General features: G+C 41.1%; 1 long non-coding RNA gene across 2 annotated transcripts; it reads right to left on the bottom strand.

The window, feature by feature from the left end:
- Positions 1-1291: 1291 nt before the first annotated feature.
- Positions 1292-16544, bottom strand: LOC122733414. 2 transcript variants are annotated; one of them, XR_006353837.1, is made up of 5 exons: positions 16319-16544; positions 10323-10602; positions 10140-10248; positions 7746-7917; positions 1292-2675 (listed from the first exon to the last, which is right to left on the bottom strand). It is a non-coding gene; the product is annotated as an uncharacterized LOC122733414 (long non-coding RNA). The 2 variants fall into 2 exon arrangements; XR_006353836.1 differs by lacking the exon at positions 10323-10602 and having other exon boundaries at positions 16319-16528.
- Between the last annotated feature and the right edge of the window lie 2888 nt (positions 16545-19432).

Genomic DNA, 19432 nt, shown 5'->3' on the forward strand with positions numbered 1-19432 from the left:
TCATAGTTAGTCATTGTCTTGAGTAGAGATCTTAAATCTTTCAAAGTTGTTTGACCTCACAAAGTTGTTATTGCATAATTGTTCTCCTGGTTCTGCTCACTTCACTGTTCATCGCCTCATATAAGGATTCCCAGGTTTCTCTGAACCACCCCCTCTTGGCACATCTAATGGCACATATCATTCCATTGCATTGGTATACCATGATTTCTTTGGCCATTCTTTAAAAGAGAGCTCCCCTGGGGCAGCTAGGTGGTGCAGTGGATAGAGCACCAGCCCTGAAGTCAGGAGTACCTGAGTTCAAATCCGGCCTCAGACACTTAACACTTGCTAGCTGTGTGACCCTGGGCAAGTCACTTAACCCCAAGTGTCTTACTAAAAAAAATTTTTTTTTAAATCTAAAAGAGAGCTCCCCTAAAATTCTGGGTCTTTGTCACTACAAAAAAATGTTGATATAAATATTTTATACATGTGTGTCTATTCTTCTTGCTTTGATCTCTTTGTATAAGCCTGGCAATGAGAAGAAATGTAGAAATAGTGGAGTGACTCTTGGGGCTTAGTTCCAAATTGCTTTTCAGAATGGCTATACTAATTTATAGTTTGATCACCAGGGTATTAATGTTCCTGATTTCTTGGAGCCCTTACATTTGTCATTTCCCTTTTTGGTCTGTCCCATAAGAAGCATTTTTTTTAAAACTTGCTATGTGCCAGGTAAGGTGATGAACCCTGGAAAATAAAGAAAAGAAAAAGAAAACAAAGGCTGTACCTATGCTCACATTTGTTTTTGGCTTAAGCTTATTTTATTTATTTCACGACATATTTCCCACTTAAATTTTCAACATTTTTCACATTAATTTTTAACTTATTTTATTTTGCCCATTTATAGACATTTTTAACATTCACTTTTTACAATTTTGAGTCACAAATTCTCTCCTTTCTTCTCATCCTTCTTCATTGAGAAGGCAAGCAATTTGACAAAGGTTGTACATGTTCAGTTATACAAAAATATTTCCATATTAGTCATGCTGTGAAAGAGAATACACACACGCACGAAGAAAAATGAAGAAAGTTTGAAAAGGTATGCTTTGATGTACATTCTGACCCCACCAGTTCTTTCTCTGGAGAAAGACAGCATTTTTCAACCATAAATTCTTTAGCATTGTCTTGGATCATTGTATTGCTGAGAATAGCTAAGTCATTCACAGTTGAGCATTGTACAATATTTCTGTTATTTTGTACAATGTTATCCTGGTTCTGCTCATTTCACTTTGTATCTGCTTATGCAGGTCTTTGCAGGTTTTTCTGAAAGTATCCTTCTCATCACTTTTTATGGTACAATAGCATTCCATTACAATCATATACCACAACTTGTTCAGCTATTCCTCAGTGGATGAACATCCCCTCAATTTTTAATTCTTTTCCACTACTATAAGAGCTCTGTAACTATGTATATAGGTGTCCCTTTTCTTTTTGTTTTTTATCTCTTTAGGAGACAGAGCTAGTAATGGTATTTTGGGGTCAAAGGGCATGTGTGCTTTTCTAGCCCTTTGGACATCATTCAAAACTTCTCTCCAGAATGGTTGAATCAGTTCACAGTTAACTCCAACAGTGCTGTTTTCCCACATCCACTCACAACACTTACTATTTTTTTCTTTTCAATCGTATTAGTCAATCTGATAGGTATAAGATGGCATCTCCAAGTTGCACTTCTCTAATTGTTAGTAATTTAGAGCATATTTTCATATGACTATAATAGTTTTGATTACGGTGTCTGAAAACTGTTCATATCCTTTGGTCATTTATCAATTGTCAGAAAACCTCAGGTTTTTAGAAATTTACCTCCGTTTCCTGTTTTCCTTCTAATTTTGGCTGTTAGATTTGTTTGCATAAAAACATTTTTATTTCATGTAATCAAAATTGCAATTTTATTTCCTGTGGTCCTCTCTATCTCTTTTTTGGTCATAAACTCTTCAAGGGGCTCATATTTTAATGGAAGAGCCAATATACAATAATTATGTACAGACAGATGATATATAGTTTAAATAGAAGGTAATTTCAGATGGAGGGGCTGCTGGGGGTTGCAATGGATCAGGTGCCAAGCTTGAAGTCAGGAAGAGCCATCTTCCTGATTTCAAATCTGGCCTCAGACACTTACTAGCTGTTTCACCCTGGGCATGTCACTTAACTTTGTTTGCCTCAGTTTCTTAATGTAGAAAATGAGCTGGAGAAGGAAATGGCACACAACTACACTGTCTTTGTCAAGAAAACTTCAAATGGGGTCACGCACAGTTGGACACTACTGAAAAATTTCAACAACAATAACAAATGTTAGGTGGAAGAGGTGAGACTCCAGCTGAGGCATGATGATTCTATCTATACATTCAGAAGTACATCCTAGAAGGAAGTGAAGGTTGGCCAGCCTCTGCCTCTCACATAAAATGGGGGCCCCTGAATTAACTCAACAAGTGGATAAAGGGGCCAGCAAGTGGTTGGCATATCCCAGAGTGAACAGCCAATAGGGTTGCATGAATGTTCCAGTAGGAGGAAACCCCAGATGCAGCTCAAACTTCTAGGACGTGACTGAAGCTGAGGCATGGTGTAGAGGTCTGAAAACCAGAAACACAACCGAGACAGGAATGAAGATTGGCTGGGCAGAGCACCTTGCCAAAATGGAGTTCCTGGCAAGAAATCACAAATTTAGTATTGGGCAAGTATTTATTACATAATTCTTAAAAAACAAATACTGCATTTTTTGTTTATTTAGCATATTATTTTCCCCCAATTGCATGTAAAAACAATTTTAACATCCATTTTTAAAACTCCATGTTCTAAATCCTCTCCCTTCCTCCTTTCCCACCCCCCTTTAAGAAGGCAAGCAATTCCATATAAGTTATACATGCGTAGTCATGCAAAACATTTCCATATTACTCAGGTCATGAAAAAAAACAGGCAAAAACCCCAAGAAAAATGAAGTAAAATGTGCTTCAATCTCTATTCAGATACCATCAGTTCTTTTTCTGGGGATAGATAGCATTTTTCATCATATGTCCTTAAGAGTTGTCTTGGATCATTGTGTGCTGATAATAGCTAAGTCATTCACAGCTGATCATCTTACGATATTACTGTTACTCTGTACATAGTACATTCCACTTTGTATCATGTAAGTCTTTACAGGATTTTCTGAGAGCATTCTGCTCAACTGATGGACATCTCAATTTCAAATTCTCTGAATTAGAAAAGGCCTGTCATGGATACTTTTTGTACATATAGGTCCTTTAACTTTTTGGTTTTTAATTTTTTTTTGGATACTACCTAGTAGTGGTATTGCTAGCTCAAAGAATATACATGGTTTTATATCCCTTTGGCCATAGTTCCAAATTGTTCTTCAGAATGGTTAAATCAGTTTACAACTCCACCAACAGTGCATTAATGTCTCATTTTCCCCAAATACCCTACAATATGTGTAATTTTCCTTTGATGTCCTATTATCCAATTCAATAAGTATGAGATAGTACCCCAGAATTGTTTTGATTTGCATCTTTCTAATCAAGAGTCAGAGTATTTTTTATATGGCTATAGATGGCTTTGATTATTTCATGTGAAAACTGTTCACATCTTTTGATCATTTATCAATTAGGAAATGGCTCTTATTTTAATTAATTTAACTCAGTTCTCTATAATGTTTGAAAAATGAAGATTCTATCAAACAAAATTGCTATTGATAACTGAATTCCCCTCCATCCTATTCCCTCCCCATGCCATTTACTCTATTTTCTATCTCCTTTCACCCTGTCACTCCTCCAAAGTGTTTTGCTTCTGCCCTCTGCCCCAATCTGCCCTCCCTTCTATCACACATACCCCGCCCTGTTATCCCTTTCCCCTCATACTTTCCTGCAGGGGAAGATAGATTTCTATACCCAACTGAATCAAACATTGCATTATTAACCATTTGTGCATTGACCAATATGGAGGCCATTAATATGATAGGCACAAGTCAAGCCTCAAGTTAACTCATTTCAGCAAATGTGAAAGGCTGGTGGGATGTTGTTCTAGATACTGAAGATGATTCTTGTCCTCAAAGGGGTTACATTCCATTTCACCAAGGGGATCATGCAGGTTGTATCCATATCAATAAATGAAAGGAACATTGAGGCATTAGAGGGTACAGACATATGAAGAGATCCAGGGAAGGCTTTGTGTCAACATCCCCTGAACTGAGAGCTGTGAAGGAAAGTAGATTCTGAGAAGCAGAAATATGGAGAGAGTACATTCCAGATGTTAAATTCTGGATGGATCTGAATGCCAAGGTCACAAATAAATATCCTATTTGATGTGCAAATAGCTAGAGACCAATTCACCTCATCTGAAAAGGTATATGGAGCCCAGATTGGGCAGTAACTTGGACATCTGCTGAAAGTGTACAGAGTCAGAGGATAGAGCACCTTGCATGAAGAACAGCAAGGAGGCTAGAGCCCCTGGATCAAAAAGGTATAAGAAGGGTAAGGGGCAGATAGGTGGTGCAGTGGATAGAGCACTGGCCCTGGAGTCAGGAGTACTTGAGTTCAAATCCGGCCTGAGACCCTTAACACTTACTAGCTGTGTGACCCTGGGCAAGTCACTTAACCCCAATTGCCACACTAAAAACAAAAACAAAAACAAAAAAAGGTATAAGAAGGGCAAGGGAAGAAAGCATAAAAAACTGGAAAGGTGGAAGAAGGGCAAGCAAAGAAGCACTTTGAAAAGAGTTTATATTTGATCCTAAAAGTGAGAATGAATGATTGGAAGTTACTAAAAGGGGGGACATGCCTGGGTATGACCTGTGTTTTAAGAATACCATTTTGACAGCTGGGTGAAGTGGGGAGAAACTTGGCCAGGAGACCTCTGAGAAGGACATTTTAGTAGTTCAGGCCTATGTGATGAGGGCTAGCACCAAGGTAATGATAGTGTCAGAGGAGAAGGGGTATAGGCAAGAGAGTCGAGTATAGCACCCTATGTGGTGTGAACCTGAGTGGTGCCCTCAAAAGTAATCAGGAAATTTGGAAGACGAGAGTGTAGGGTAAAAGATGATGAATTCAAACTGGGACATGTTCAGTTGGAGATTTCTATGGGACATCTAGTTCAAGATGTCCAATAGGCAGTTGGAGATGTGAGACCATATATCAGTAGAGAAGTTAGGACAGAATAACTAGAGGTAAGAATCATGATCATAGGGAGGAAAACCAAATACAGGGGAACCAAGATCACCAAGGATAGAGGGAGAAGAGGCGAATATAAGATGGAGCCATGGAAGAAGCCCAGAGTTAGCTGATGTGTCCTGTATGGAAATCCAGCAAAGGAGACTAAGAAGGAACAGTCAGATAGGTAAAAGGAGAACTAGAAGAGAGAGTTGTCATGACAACTTAGAGAAAAAAGTATCCAGGAAAAGAAGGATACTGGAAATATAAAAGCTCTCTGAAGAAAAGAATTGCCTAAGAATTAGGATTGAACAAATGGAAGCTAATGACTTTATGAGAAACCAAGACACAGTAAAGCAAATCCAAATGAATAAAAAATAAAGGGCAATATGAAATATCTCCTTGGAAAAACATCTGGCCTGGAAAATAGATCCAGGAGAGATAATTTGAAAATCATTGCACTACCTGAAAACCATGACCAAAATAAGAGTTTAGACATCATCTTCTAAGAGATTGTCAGGGAAAATTGCCCTGATATTCTACAAGCAGAAGGTAAAATAGAAATTGAAAGAATATACTGATCACCTCCTGAAAGAGATCCTAAAAGGAAAACCTCCAGGAATATTATAGCCAAATTCCAGAGCTCCCAGGTCAAGGAGAAAATATTGCAAGCAGCTAGAAAAAAGGAATTCAAATACTGTGGAGCTACTGTAAGGATAACACAAGATCTAGCAGCATCTACATTAAAGGACCAGAAGGCATGGAATATGATATTCCAGAGGGCAAAGCAACTGGGACTACAACCAAAAATCACCTACCCAGCAAAACTGAGTATAATGTTTCAGGGGAAAAATGGGACTTCAATGAAAAAGAGGACTTTCAGGCATTTGTGATGACAAGACCTGAACTGAATAGAAAATTTGACTTTCAAATACACGACCCTAGAGAAGCATAAAAAGGTAAACAAGGAAAAGAAATCATAAGAACTTTCTCAGTATTAGGGCAGCTAAAAGAAATATACTTAGAAGACACAGGTACTAATTGAATATAAAGGGATGATATCTATAAAGCATTTATTTTTGTCTATCCTTCTTTTTTGTGGGGCAGGCAGGGTGGGGTGGCTTATGTCTGGGGCCGGATTTGGGCTCTGAGTCTCCTGTGTCCACTGTATCACATAACTGACCCGTGATGACATATTTAAAATAAAGTTTAAAATAAAGTAGAAGAAAGGGAAAGGGAGAGGTTGATTGAAGTAAAGTATTTCACATAAAAGAAACAAGAGAAAACTTATGGAGTGGAGGGGAAGATGGGGAAGGAACAGGGGAGTGAGTGAGCCTTACTCTCATCAGAATTGGCTCAAAGGGGGAATAACATACACATTCAAGTGGGTATAGTAATCTATTTTGCCCTGAGGGAAAGTGGGAGCGGATAGAGGGGGGACAGGCGAAGGAAGGGAAGGCACATTGGGGGAGGGGGCAGTAAAAAGCAAAACACTTTCAAGGAGGGATAGGGTGAAGGAAGATAGAAAATACAGTAAATATCAAGGAGAGGCAATAGGATGGAGGGTAATATAGTTAGCAATAGTAACTGTGAACGAAATGATGAGCAGGATGATATCAGAATGATGTATGAAAAATGAAAACCATCAACAGTGGAAGAACTGATGGTATCTGAACACAGATTGAAGTATAAAAAAAGAAGGTGACTGATAGTGTCAAAGGTTGCAGAGAAGTTAAGAAGGATGAGGATTGAGGAAAAAGCCACTAGAGTTGGCAATTCAGACATTGTTAGTAATTTTTGAGAGAGACATTTTAGGAAAGAAGCCACACTGTGAAGGGTTATGAGAGAGAAAAGAAAGGAATTAGCGTCACTGAAAGCAGCCAACCTTCTCAATCAGTGCAGCAACAAAAGGGGGGAAAGGATGAGAGCCAGCGGAGAGGAGCAGGTCAAGAGGATGGGAGAGACATGGACATGTTTGTAAGCATGTGGGAAGCAACCCCTAGATAGAGATTGAAGATAAGTGAGAGAAGGGATGCTAGAGAGAAAATCTTGAAGTAATACTGGTGGTACTGGGAGTGACAAGGGGGGACACACTCCAGAAATAAGGGGCTGAAATGCTGGGATTTAATAACTGATAGGATATGGAAGGTGATGGAGAATGAAGAGGTAGCCCAGCTATGCAGTGGATACAACACTGAGAGTGGAGTCAGGACTACTTGAGTGTAACCCTCCCTCAGATACTTGCTAACTATGTGTCCCTGGGAAAGTCATTGGACTGCTCTGAGTCTCCTTTTCCAAATATGTAAAAAATGAGGTTAGGCTATGATGGCCTCTCATGTCCCAAGCAGTGATTCACCTCACACCTACCTGGATTCACTCTCATATTCTTCTATTCTCTCTCCTTGATTGCTGCCTTGCCCATCCCCTACTGTGGGATAAACCCTGAGCCTATGCTTAGCACAGTGCTTGGCACATAGTAAGAATGTAAGAAATGCTCATCTGCTTGCTCTATTGATCTATGACACCTCAGGAAGTCTTTATGAAAAAATGGGTCTGGAGCATTGGCCTTCTTACCTGGAAAGACTGAGGCAGAGAGTCTCTGGGCGCTCTTGTCTTGTATTAGCTGACTTCTTCAAGAAGTTTGTTGAGCCAGTGACTGGGGTTGCCAAGGTATGAGCCCTGTCCCTTCAGGAGAGTTTGCAAGTCATCCCTTAGATGACAACCTTACTCCACTTTGAATCAGGGCCTGTACAGAGGGAAAAACTCAAATTACACCCACAAACAGATACATATGTGAACAATCAGAATTCTTCTTCTTCTTCTTCTTCCACAAATTGTCTCTTCCTCTGATGGAGCCTAGAGAAAAGTATAATGATGGAAAACTGCTAAAGCTGAGAATGATGATGTCTGCAGGACATGAAACCAGCAGATGATGGTAAAATCACCAAAGCAGGTGATATCTTCAGTAGGAACTGAGAATTTATGGTGGCTAGGGTAGGTTTTATAAGAAGGTTCCATGGGCCAAGGGAAAACTAGTCCAGGAGATAGGAAGATGGCTAGGAAAGACTGACAGAGGATAGTGTGAGGGAGAGCAGGGCAAGTGGATTGGCCAACAGTCTGACTCCTCTGCATGATGCCATAAGGAGTGGTATCCTGGTCATGACACTGAGCCCCTAGCAGCTCTGAGAGAACCCAAGTATCCACATAAGAATTGGGCATGGGAGAGTGGTGTCAACAATGCCCTGTGGCAACCACCTGTGGTGGGCATATGGGTAGTAGAAGGTCTGTGGATCATACTGTCTTAAACATTAACCTCCTAGGGCAGATGCAGAAACTGGCTCAGAGAGAGAAGTGAATTGTCCTTGGACACACAGGTGGTAAGTGACAGAGGCAGTTCCAGAACCCTCTTTACCAAAGAATCACACAGTGGGAGAACTGGGAGGGAGGGACATGACAAGCCATCACGTTCAACCCACCCCCTAAAAGGAATTCCCACTATAACATACCTGAGATGTGGTCACGCAGTCTCGGATTGAAGAACAGCAAGGAGGATCCAAGCATCACTTAAAGGGATACTGTCTCACTTTAGGGCAGATCTCTTTGCTAGAATATTTTTCCCGACACCTGGTCTATATTTGGACTCTGCAACTTTTTCCCATGTGCCCCCACCCCATCTCTTACCCCTAAATATTATGATGCTTTAAAGTTTACAAAATTCTCTTGAGCCTCCCACAGAGTGCACCCGATGTTTTTCAAGGATCCTGGCTGTGATTTTGGTCCTCTGGGGGGGCATATGAGTTCAGTGCAATGATTACAATATCACGTCATGCCACAGTGACCTCCATGAGAATGAAATGTCCTTTTCAGAGTGCTCGTTTGAAGGGTTACTTTAGCTCCTGTTAAAATCAGGCTCAACTGATCAGTCATACAGTTGTTTTGCTGAAAGAAAGATGCTTTTTGCCAAAGCATTCCAGAGTTTGTTTAACTGAGAATGGGAATATCTGTCTTCTGATGTGAGTTGCTTCCATACTTTTTCTTCCTAAAGTAACTGTGTGATGAGAAATGTGTTTTTCCACAGCCACATTGATTAAAAAGAAACGATTTGCAATATTTCAATTCTGAACAATCTATTTTCCCCTCTAGGTTGAAAAGCTCAAACATGCATGGTTCTAAGTCATTATAAGTTGCTGGTTATTCAGAGAAGGTACTAAGGCCATCACCTGTTGTGGTCATTATAAAGGCTATCAAGTTTGCAACCAGTGTGGCTTTCCATGTCCTCAGACTAATTTACAAAGAAATCTCAACATAACACAATTGGCCTTCTTTAAGGCAAACAGAGAGCCTTACCTAAAGTTGGGCTTGTAGATGTTCCTGATAACACAACTGACACTAATGATGAAGTCTGGGGATGCTAAGAGAACCTGATACATTGGCTTGTTGTCTCCCTTCTTCAAAACTCAGAGCCTCACTGAAAACTCAGGCCATGGGTTGTTCTGTGGGAAACTCAAAGTCTTGGAGGAAATCCTGAGAGGAAACCTATGAAGATTCTGTTCACATCAAATACAGTCAATTTAAAGATTTAATGTCAATCCATTTCTAAGTACAAAGAACTGTACCAAATCTCAGTGGTTTTCAATCAGTGTTAATTTGCACTCTTGTTTTCATGGGAAAAATGTCCATTCTTCTGGGAAGAATATAGTGGGAACCTTTGCAAACATTATGGCAGGCTAGCATAGGTTATGCTCTTCTTTAATTGCTATTTATATACACATGAATTAAGGGGATGATGTGTAAATTGTTTGGGATCTCAAGTCAGGAAAGAACTGGGTTTGATTTCTCCTTTTGATCCCTTGGTTTTTCTTTTAAAAGGAGGGAAATTGTAGGATTGGTAGGCAGATCAAATGAAATGAGGAAAGCGTAAATATTTCATAAACCTCAAAGTGCCATAAAAATATTAGCTATACTTACCAGTGTATCCAGTACTAATGAACGACAAAGAAGCTGCCTGAGCTCTCCCAAATTTCCCTCAGAAACAACATTAAATCAAGCCTCTCGATGGATTCTGGAGCTGCAAAACCTACAAAAAGATGGAGTGAAACAATCTTCTGGCTTAAGATAACCTAGAAAGTCTTCAGGAAAGGTTTGTCTCACCTGGGTAAAAGGGAAGCACAGCTCAGCACAGAGGGTGTGTGGGCAAGCCAGCAAAAGGTTCTTAGATACAGCAGAGATCAGCAGGTGAGGACCCTCAGCCCTAGCTCAGCAAGCTAGTGGCATAGCATCCCAGTTGTAAAGACCCCAGCTTCAATGCAGAAGGCAATCTGCCAGCTGGGATATCTGCTACCCAACAGTTCCAACTAGGCTAGGCGACTCCAGTACAGTGAGCAGCTGCAAGTGTCTGAGGCCTCAGAGTAGAAAGCCCTTGACTGGGCCCCTGGAACCCAATAAAAGAAGCTTGGGAGAGTACATGCTATACCGAAGGAGCAGAACACAAGTTTAAAAGGCAAGAAGGAGGCTAAAATATGAATAAGAAACAGAAAAAAAATCCTTACCATAGACAATTATTATGGTGACAGGGAGGAACAAAACATAAACACAGAGGACAACTGTCAAAATATCTACATGTAAAGCCTTAAAGGGGAAGAGGAATTGGTCTCAAGACCAAAAAGCCCTCTTGGAAGAGCTCAAAAAGGATTTTATAAACCAAATATTAGAGGTAGAAGAAAAATTGGGGGAGAAATGGGAGTTATGCAAGAGAAAGTGAATAGCTTGGAAAAAGAAAATAATATCTTAAAAATACAATTGGACAAATGGAAAAGGAGGTGCAAAAGCTGGCTGAGGAAAAGAATTCCTTAAGAATCAGATTGGGGAGATGGAAGTTAATGCCTCAATGAGACAACAGGAAGAAGTAAAGCAGAATCAAAAGAATATAAAAGGAGAAGAAAACATATAATACCTCTACAGAAAAACAACAAATCTGGGAAATAGATCCAGGAGGTACAATTTAAGAATAAATGGACTACCTGAGGACCATGATCAAAAAAAGAGCCTGTAGAGCATATTTCATGACATTGTCAAGGAGAACTGCCCCAATGTCTTAGAATCAGAGGAAAAAATAATCACTGAAAGAATCCACCCATTACCTCCTGAAAGACATCCCAAAAGGAAAACTCCAAGGATTATCATAGCCAAATTCCATAATTACCAGGTAAAGGAGAAAATACTGCAAACAGCCATCAAGAAATAATTTAAATATCAAGGAGCAACAATCAGGATTATACAGGATCAGGAAGCTTCAACATTAAATTATAACCAAGAATGTACTACCCAGCAAAATTAGCATAATCTTTTAGGGGAAAAGATGGGCATTCAACAAAACAGGAGAATTTAAAACTTCCCTAATGAAAAGCCCAGAACTAAATAGAAAGTTCAATCTATAAATATAAGACTCAAGAGAAGCATAAAAATGTAAAACAAGGTGTGTGTGGGGGAGACATGTTATTCAATAAGGTTTAAATGTTTACATCCCTACACAGGAAGAAGATACTTATAACTTGAGAACTGTACCTCTATTAAAGCAGATAGAAGGAGTACACTTAGACAGAGGGTGTGGGTATAAGTTGATTTTGATGTGATGATATTAAAAACAAAACTTAAGGGGTGACAAAAATGATTATACTGGGAGAAGAGGAATGGGAAGGCAGAATGAGGTAAATTACCTTTGATGAAGAGGCACAGGAGATCTATTAAAATAGATGGAAAGAATGGAGGGGTGAGTATTGTTTCAACCTTACTCTCATCTGATTTGGTTCAAAGAGGGAATAACATATATACTCAGTTGGGTATAAAATTTTATATTGCCCTACAGGGAAGTAAGAGGGAAAAGGGGGAAAGGATGGGGTGCTGATAGAAGAAAGGGTAAAACTAGGAAGCAAAAGGAGAAAGAAAAAGGGAGGTGGATCTGATAGAAGGGAGGGCAAAAGCAGGAGGCAAAAGGGAAGTGGGGTTGATAGAAGGGAGAGTAGATTGAGGGAGGTGGAGGTCAAAAGCAAAACACTGATGAGAAAGGACAGGGGGAAAGGAAAGAGAAAAGTATAAACAAGGGGAAAAATAGGACACAGGGAAATACACAGTTAATAATTATAACTGTGAATGTGAATGGGATGAATGAAGCAGATAGCAGAGTGAATTAAAAACCAGAATCCTACAATATGTTGTTTACAAGAAACACATATGAAGCAGACAGATACATACAGAGTGAAGGTAGAAGGCTGGAGCCAAATATATTATGCTTCCACCGAAGTAAAAAGATCAGGGGTAGCAATCTTTATCTCAGACAAAGGAAGAGTAAAAATAGACCTAATTAAAACAGATAAGGAAGCAAACCACATTTTGCTAAAAGGTACCATAGACAATGAAGTAATATCAATAATAAACATTATATGCACCAAGTAGTATAGCATCCAAATTTTTAGAGAAGTTCAGTGAGTTGCAGGAAGAAATAGACAGTGAAACTATATTAGTTGGGGGCCTCAACCTCCCCCTTTCAGAACTAGGTAAATCTAACCACAAAATAAATAAGAAAGAATTTAAGGAGGTGAATAGAATTTTAGAAAAATTAAATATTATAGACCTCTGGAGAAAATTTAATGGGGATAGAAAGGAATATACCTTTTCTCAGTGGTACATGGCACCTACACAACAATTGATCATGTATTAGGGTATAAATACCTCACAGTCAAATGCAGAAAGGCAGAAAGACTAAATGCATCATTTTCAGATCATACTGCAATAAAATTATATGTAATAAAGGGTAATGGAAAGATAGAATACAAATTAATTGGAAACTAAATAATCACATCCTAAAGAATGAATGGGTCAGGGCAGAACCAAGATGGCAGATGAAAGGCAGTGATTTTTCTGAGATCTTCCCAAGACCCCTCCAAATACCTTCAAATAATGTCATAAGGCAATTCCTGGAACAGCAGAACACAGAAAAGGGGTGAAATCATTTTCCAGACAAAGAAAATTTAGAAAGTCTACATGAAAGATCTGTTGTACTGGGATGAGAGTAGAGCACAGCCCAGTGCAGGCCACACCAGCTCAGACACAACCACAGCACAGAACCATCCCCAGCACAGATTCAGCAACAGCCACAGCAAACCAAGAGCAGGCTTTGGGAGCCTCTGAATAAGAAGCAGCAGCAGCAGCAGCAACTGCTTCTGGAACTCAGCCCATAAAGAGTAAGGGGGTCGAACAATTGGCCAGAAGGAGATTACAGGTATTTCTTTGCCAGCACTGAGGCAGGACCCTGATGTATTGCACAAACTAGGATTCAGGTCACAGTCTTGGGTGGCAGTCCCAAGCAGGGAAGGACACAAGAACCCTGGAGCTTGTGGCCACAGGGGAGTGGGAATCTGTTCATAGTTCCAGGGCAGAAAAAGCAGGTCCACCATTGCTTGCAGACCAGAGCACAGGTCAGGAGGAGGATAGTAAACATACCTCTCCTTAAATAATACCACCTTGGAAGAACTAAAATCTTACAAGATTAGAAGCAAAGCAGAAAGCTGGGAAACAATTTTACAGCTAGTGTTTCTGATAAAGGCCTCATTTCTCAAATATATAGAGTACTGTGTCAATTTATGAGAATACAAGTCATTGCCCAGTTGAGAAATAGTCAAGGGATATGAACAGGCAGTTTTCAGATGAAGAAATCAAAGCTATCTATTGCCATATGAAAAAATATTCCGAATCACTACTGATTAGAGAAATGCAAGTAAAAACAATTCTGAGGTACTACCTTACAACTATCCAATTGACTAATATAACAAAAAGGGGAAATTATGAATGTTGGAGAAGATGTGGGTAAATTGTAACACTAAATGTACTGTTGGTGGAGTTGTGAACTGATCCAACCAATCTGGAGAGCATATTGGAACCATGCCCACAAGGCTGTAAAACTGCATACCCTTTGACCCAGCAATACCACTACAAAGTGGTCTATATCCCAAAGAGGTCATTAAAAAGGGAAAAGGGCCCACATGTACAAAAAAATTATAGCTGCTCTTTTTGTTGTGGCAAAGAATTGAGAATTTATGGAATATCTGTAAATTGGAGATGGCTAAACAAGTTGTGGTATATGAATGTAATGGAATACTATTGTGCTGTAAAAAATGATAAGCACTCTGATTTCAGAAAAACTGGAAAGACTTACATGATGCTGAGTGAAATGAGCAGAATGTTGTACACAGTATCAACAACATTGTGTGATGATCAACTGTGACAGACTTAGCTCTTCTCAGCAATATAATAATCCAAAACAGCTAGGTGGCACAGTGGATAAAGCACCAGCTCTGGATTCAGGAGTACCTGAGTTCAAATCCGGCCTCAGACACTTGACACTTACTAGCTGTGTTACCCAGGGCAAGTCACTTAACCCTCACTGCCCTACAAAAAATATAGATATAGATATATAGATATAATGATCCAAGACACTGCCAAAAGACTCATAATGGATATGCTTTTCACATCCAGAAAAAAGAACTATGGAGTCTGAATACAGATTGAAGCAGACTAGTTTCATGTTTGTTGTTGCTTTATTGTTGTTGTTTCTTCTTTCTTGTGTTTTTTCCCTTTTGTTCTGATTCTTCTGTTACAACATGACTAATGTATAAATATGTCTAACGTGATTGTAATGTATAACCTACATCAGATTGTTTGCTGTCTTCATGGGGGAAGGAAGAGAGGGGGGGGAATATGGAACTCAAAATATTACAAAAGTGTATCTTGACAACCATCTCTACATGTAATTGGAAAAAAATTAAGGTGTGGAAAAATTTTAAAAACACATGGGATAACGTAAAAGTAGTTTGCCAGAATACCTCATACCATTATCAAATTAACCTACAAATAGATACAGGAATTAGATCCAAAAGGGGAATAAATAGCAAATTGGAGGAGCAAGAAGGAAATTACTTTTCAATTCTATGAATAGGGGAAGAGGTCATGATAGAACAAGCAATGGAGAGCATCATAGAAAATAAAATGGAGATTTCTGTATCTATAAAGTGGGAATATTTTTGCACAGAGTGAGTGCAGTTAAAATGAAGAAGGGTAGTGACCCTGGGAAAGTCACTTAACCCTCATTGCCCTGCAAAGAATAAAAAAAAATTTTTTTAAATGAGAAGGGTAACAGTTAAGTGAGGGAAAACATCTTTGCAGTTCTCTAAAGACTGCTGCATATGCAAGATATAGAAGGAACTGTTAACAATTTCCAAAATTAAGAGTCATTCACCAATAAGTCAAAGGATATGAACAGGAAGTTTTCAAGGAAGAAATCCAAGCTATCAATAGTCTTATGACAAAATACTGCAAATCCCTCCTTAGAGAAGTGCACATAAAAACAAATACGATCTTTCAGTTTGCAAATCATAGAAATCTGCAGATTCAGGAACAGTCGCCTTTTTCTGTTACACAAGAAGGTACTTGGACATGCCCCATTTACCAGATGCTGGTTGAAACCAGAAGAAAAAATAAATATACCATTAAATTAAATGTCACCAAACAAAAGAGACGATATGGAAAAGGGAAGGGGAAGAGTAGCTAGACTGTCTCCTCCCTCAGAGTCTACCTAGTTCAATATCCTTCTACTGCAGAAGCCCAGCCCCAAGGCCAAGCCAAGGATAGGAGGAAGAGAGGAAAGGAGAATAGAAACGTCCACCTGAGGAGGGGAGGGAGGGAGTGTCCCCAAAGCCTTCTCCCTGCTGGCCTCCATTGCACCCCACAACGCCACACATCCCAGACCTGCAGACAGAGGCCTGGGCAGGCAAGGAACCCCAAGGGGGATAAGCCCTGGAGGAGCAGACACACACAGGTTCCCTCCTGACCATATATGCATACGTACATACATACATATATATGTACATATACATAGACACACACACACACACGATCCTGCCTATACACAGAACACACGCAGAAACAAAGGTATTCATAACTCTCACAACCCCCCAGCCATTCCCACACACACACATCCTCCTCAGCATTAAGACAAGCCAATTTGGGGTGGGGGAGGTTCAGGAGAAGGTTGAAGACAGGACAGAACAAATTCTAAAAGGGGGGGCAAGGAAGGGGCAAGAGGGGCCACTTACCTCATACACACCCACACAGGAAAGTACAGGAACTTCCGGGATGGGAGGGGGTGGAGGGGATGGGGGTTAGGGGCAGGCAGATCTCCAGATGCTCAGTCCCCTGTCCAGACTCCAAGGAATAGGGAACTCAAACCTCCCCTTCTCTCTCCAGAGACAAAGAGAACTAACCTTGGTCAAGCGTGGGAGGGGCGGGTGTGGTGACGTCACCGTAGGGGGCAGGGCTAGTCCCCACCCAGAGCAGAGGAAGAAGGGAGAAGAGAGGGGAGGGGGCTCTGTGATGTCAGACCGAGAGGAGGGGGGAGTCACCCAATCCCATTGGTTTCTCTCAACTCCCGTCACCCGGACTGGGAAGGGGAGGGGGTCCGAAGTACATCTTCCACTTAGCGGAGGGCCAGGTGCCCTGCTGGGTCCAAGGTGCATAAGGACAGCTGAGCTCAGCTTAGCATAGTCAGGGGTCAGCCCCTTTATGGAAAACCAGGAGGGAGAGGGCAGCAAGGGGGAAGGGGAGTCCTGGGCTCCACATAAGGGAACAGTGCAGTAGCTGCAGCAGCAGCAACAGCAGACCACCAGCCCCTGAATGGGATTGAATTCCTCAGAGGAGAGGAGAAAAAGGGTGGTCTGGGGCACAGGCGGGTCTTGGTCTCCTTGCTCCATGCAAGAGGAGACAAAATCAGGCCAGGGCCTGGGAGGACAAGAGGGACATGCACTCATGTCTGCCCCTGATCACACCTAGGTTGTAAGAAATGGGCGGGGGAGAGCAATTTTGTTGGACAACTCTCCCTCCAATGAAGGAGAGTTGAGGAAGAGGGTTGGGGATCCTTCCAGGCTCCAGGATCACGCCCTACCCCATGAGAAGCATCACCCAGGGGACCCAGATCACCTTAATGGGCCCCGGCATGTATCCAAGAGCTCCTGGAGGCTAAGAAGGCTTCTTTTTTGTTTGTTTTCTTTTGTAATTTGCGGGGCAATGAGGGTTAAGTGACTTGCGCAGTGTCATACAGCTAGTAAGTGTCAAATGTCTAAGGCCAGATTTGAATTCAGGTCCTCCTGAATCCAGGGACAGTGTTTTATCCACTGTGCCACAAGAAGACTTCTTGATCAAACAGCTGCAGGGAAAGGGACTGGATGTGAGAACTGTGGGGGACTCCCAGAGAAGGAAAATCTCTCCACTGACACCTTCTCTGCCAGCAATTTGTACTCTCAGAAACTTGGCAAGATCATGGAGCCCTTAGGTGACCCAGCCTCCTCAATAAATACAGATGGTAAGTGGTGGAGGGTCCAATGTCAGCCCAGGTCACACCTGCCCTAGAAGCTGGGGAGACCAATGAACATTCTCTTTTACTTGAATGAGGGAGAGCCAGCCATGTCAGAGGCTCACCAGGCACATAAGTGCAAGGATATGGGCAAGCAAGCCCAGAGCCCATGCACCAGGCAACGAGTTCATGTAGCCCACTGACCAGGATAAAATTTGGAGGAAATGCATACAAGAGAATGGCTGGGGGGCAGTTAGGTGGCACAGTGGATAAAGCACCAGCCCTAGATTCAGGAGGACCTGTTCAAATCTGGCTTCAGACACTTGACACTAGCTGTGTGACCCTGAGCAAGTCACTTAACCCTCATTGCCCTGCAAAAAAACCAAACCAAAACAAAACAAAACAAATTTTAAAAACCAACACGAGAATGGCTGGTCTTAGCTAGGAAGGATATTTGTTACATAACTAGACGATTTTGGCCAGGACTTTGCCAGTGTCAAATCAGGAAATCCAGGCATAGAGTAAAAGAAAAATTAACCCTGAAGAGTAAAAAAATTGAACACTGAGGAATATTAGATTTGGTCTTTGTAGCAGAAGTTGAGTTGGACTCCAATCTGGCTCCTCTAACTCCAACTATACTTGCCATTGGACCAAGGCCTCCATCCTGAACAAAGCACTTCCTTCCAGTGTCTTAGGTGATCTTCATCTGCTGCCTCAATTCCCTCTTCACCCAGTCTTTACCTCAAACCACCAAATGATCCACAGGATCACAGACTTCAATCTCCAGCTCGAAGAACACTCAGAGTCTACCTATTCCAATATCCTTCTGCTTCAGAAGAAAATGAAGCCCAGGAAGTGAAGAGACTTGTCCAAAATCACACTTAGGTTCAGAGGTAGAGATATAGAGGTAGAAGGGTCTTCAAAATCTGAACTCCAGAGTCGTCTAAGGTCACTGAGCTAGTAAATGTCCACGACTATTAAGGTGGGATGTGAGCCTATGTTTTCCCAACTGAGAATCGAGCATCCATTAGATACACTCTCTTCTCACTAGTGCACCCTCATGTCTCTAGATGTTACAAGACCAGAAGGATGTGGCGGTAAATTTTCTGAAGTCAAAAGAAAAGTCATTTCCCAAAACTATCCAATTTCACCTCATGAACATTCAACAGGTACTTATTGGAGTGAATTGAAACCTTAGGCGAAACTCCTGTCTACATCTGACTGGCTCTAATGTAAGAAGTCCTCATCTCCATTTTACCTTTTGCCAAAATGAGCTCTCAAGGATTTACACAGCATCTCAGGTTACATGTTATATCAACAGATATAAAGAAGTCAGTTCAGCACCAAAGACCCTGGACAGCTCTGCCAGATATGGTAAAGCACCATATGTAGTAAGATTCACATATGCATCAGAGGGCCCCCAGCAGGCTGTGGTAGCACAACCAAGGGGAGTTAGGTGGAACAGTAGATAGAGGCGCTGGGCCTGGAGTCAGGAAGACATCTTCCTGAGTTCAAACCTGGCCTCAGACACTTATTAGCTATGTGACCCAGGGCAAGTCACTTAACTCTGTTTGCCTCAGTTACTCATCTGTTACTCATTTGAAGAGCTGGAAAAGAACATGGCAAACCACTGCAGTACCTTTGCCAAGAAAACCCCAAATGGCATCACAAAAAGTCAGGCATGACTGAAAAGACCCAATCATGGTCAGAGGCACCCAGATCCACATTGGTCATCTGTCATCACCACGGACAACAATATATCCTGTACCATCATCAAAGAAAAAAAGACAGATGCTCTATCATATCTGGGCCCAGGGAAATCAGTTCCCAGAAAACCTCATTCTTCCTACAGCTACTTTGC

Source organism: Dromiciops gliroides, chromosome X, assembly GCF_019393635.1.
Source record: "Dromiciops gliroides isolate mDroGli1 chromosome X, mDroGli1.pri, whole genome shotgun sequence".
NCBI classification, from domain to species: domain Eukaryota; kingdom Metazoa; phylum Chordata; class Mammalia; order Microbiotheria; family Microbiotheriidae; genus Dromiciops; species Dromiciops gliroides.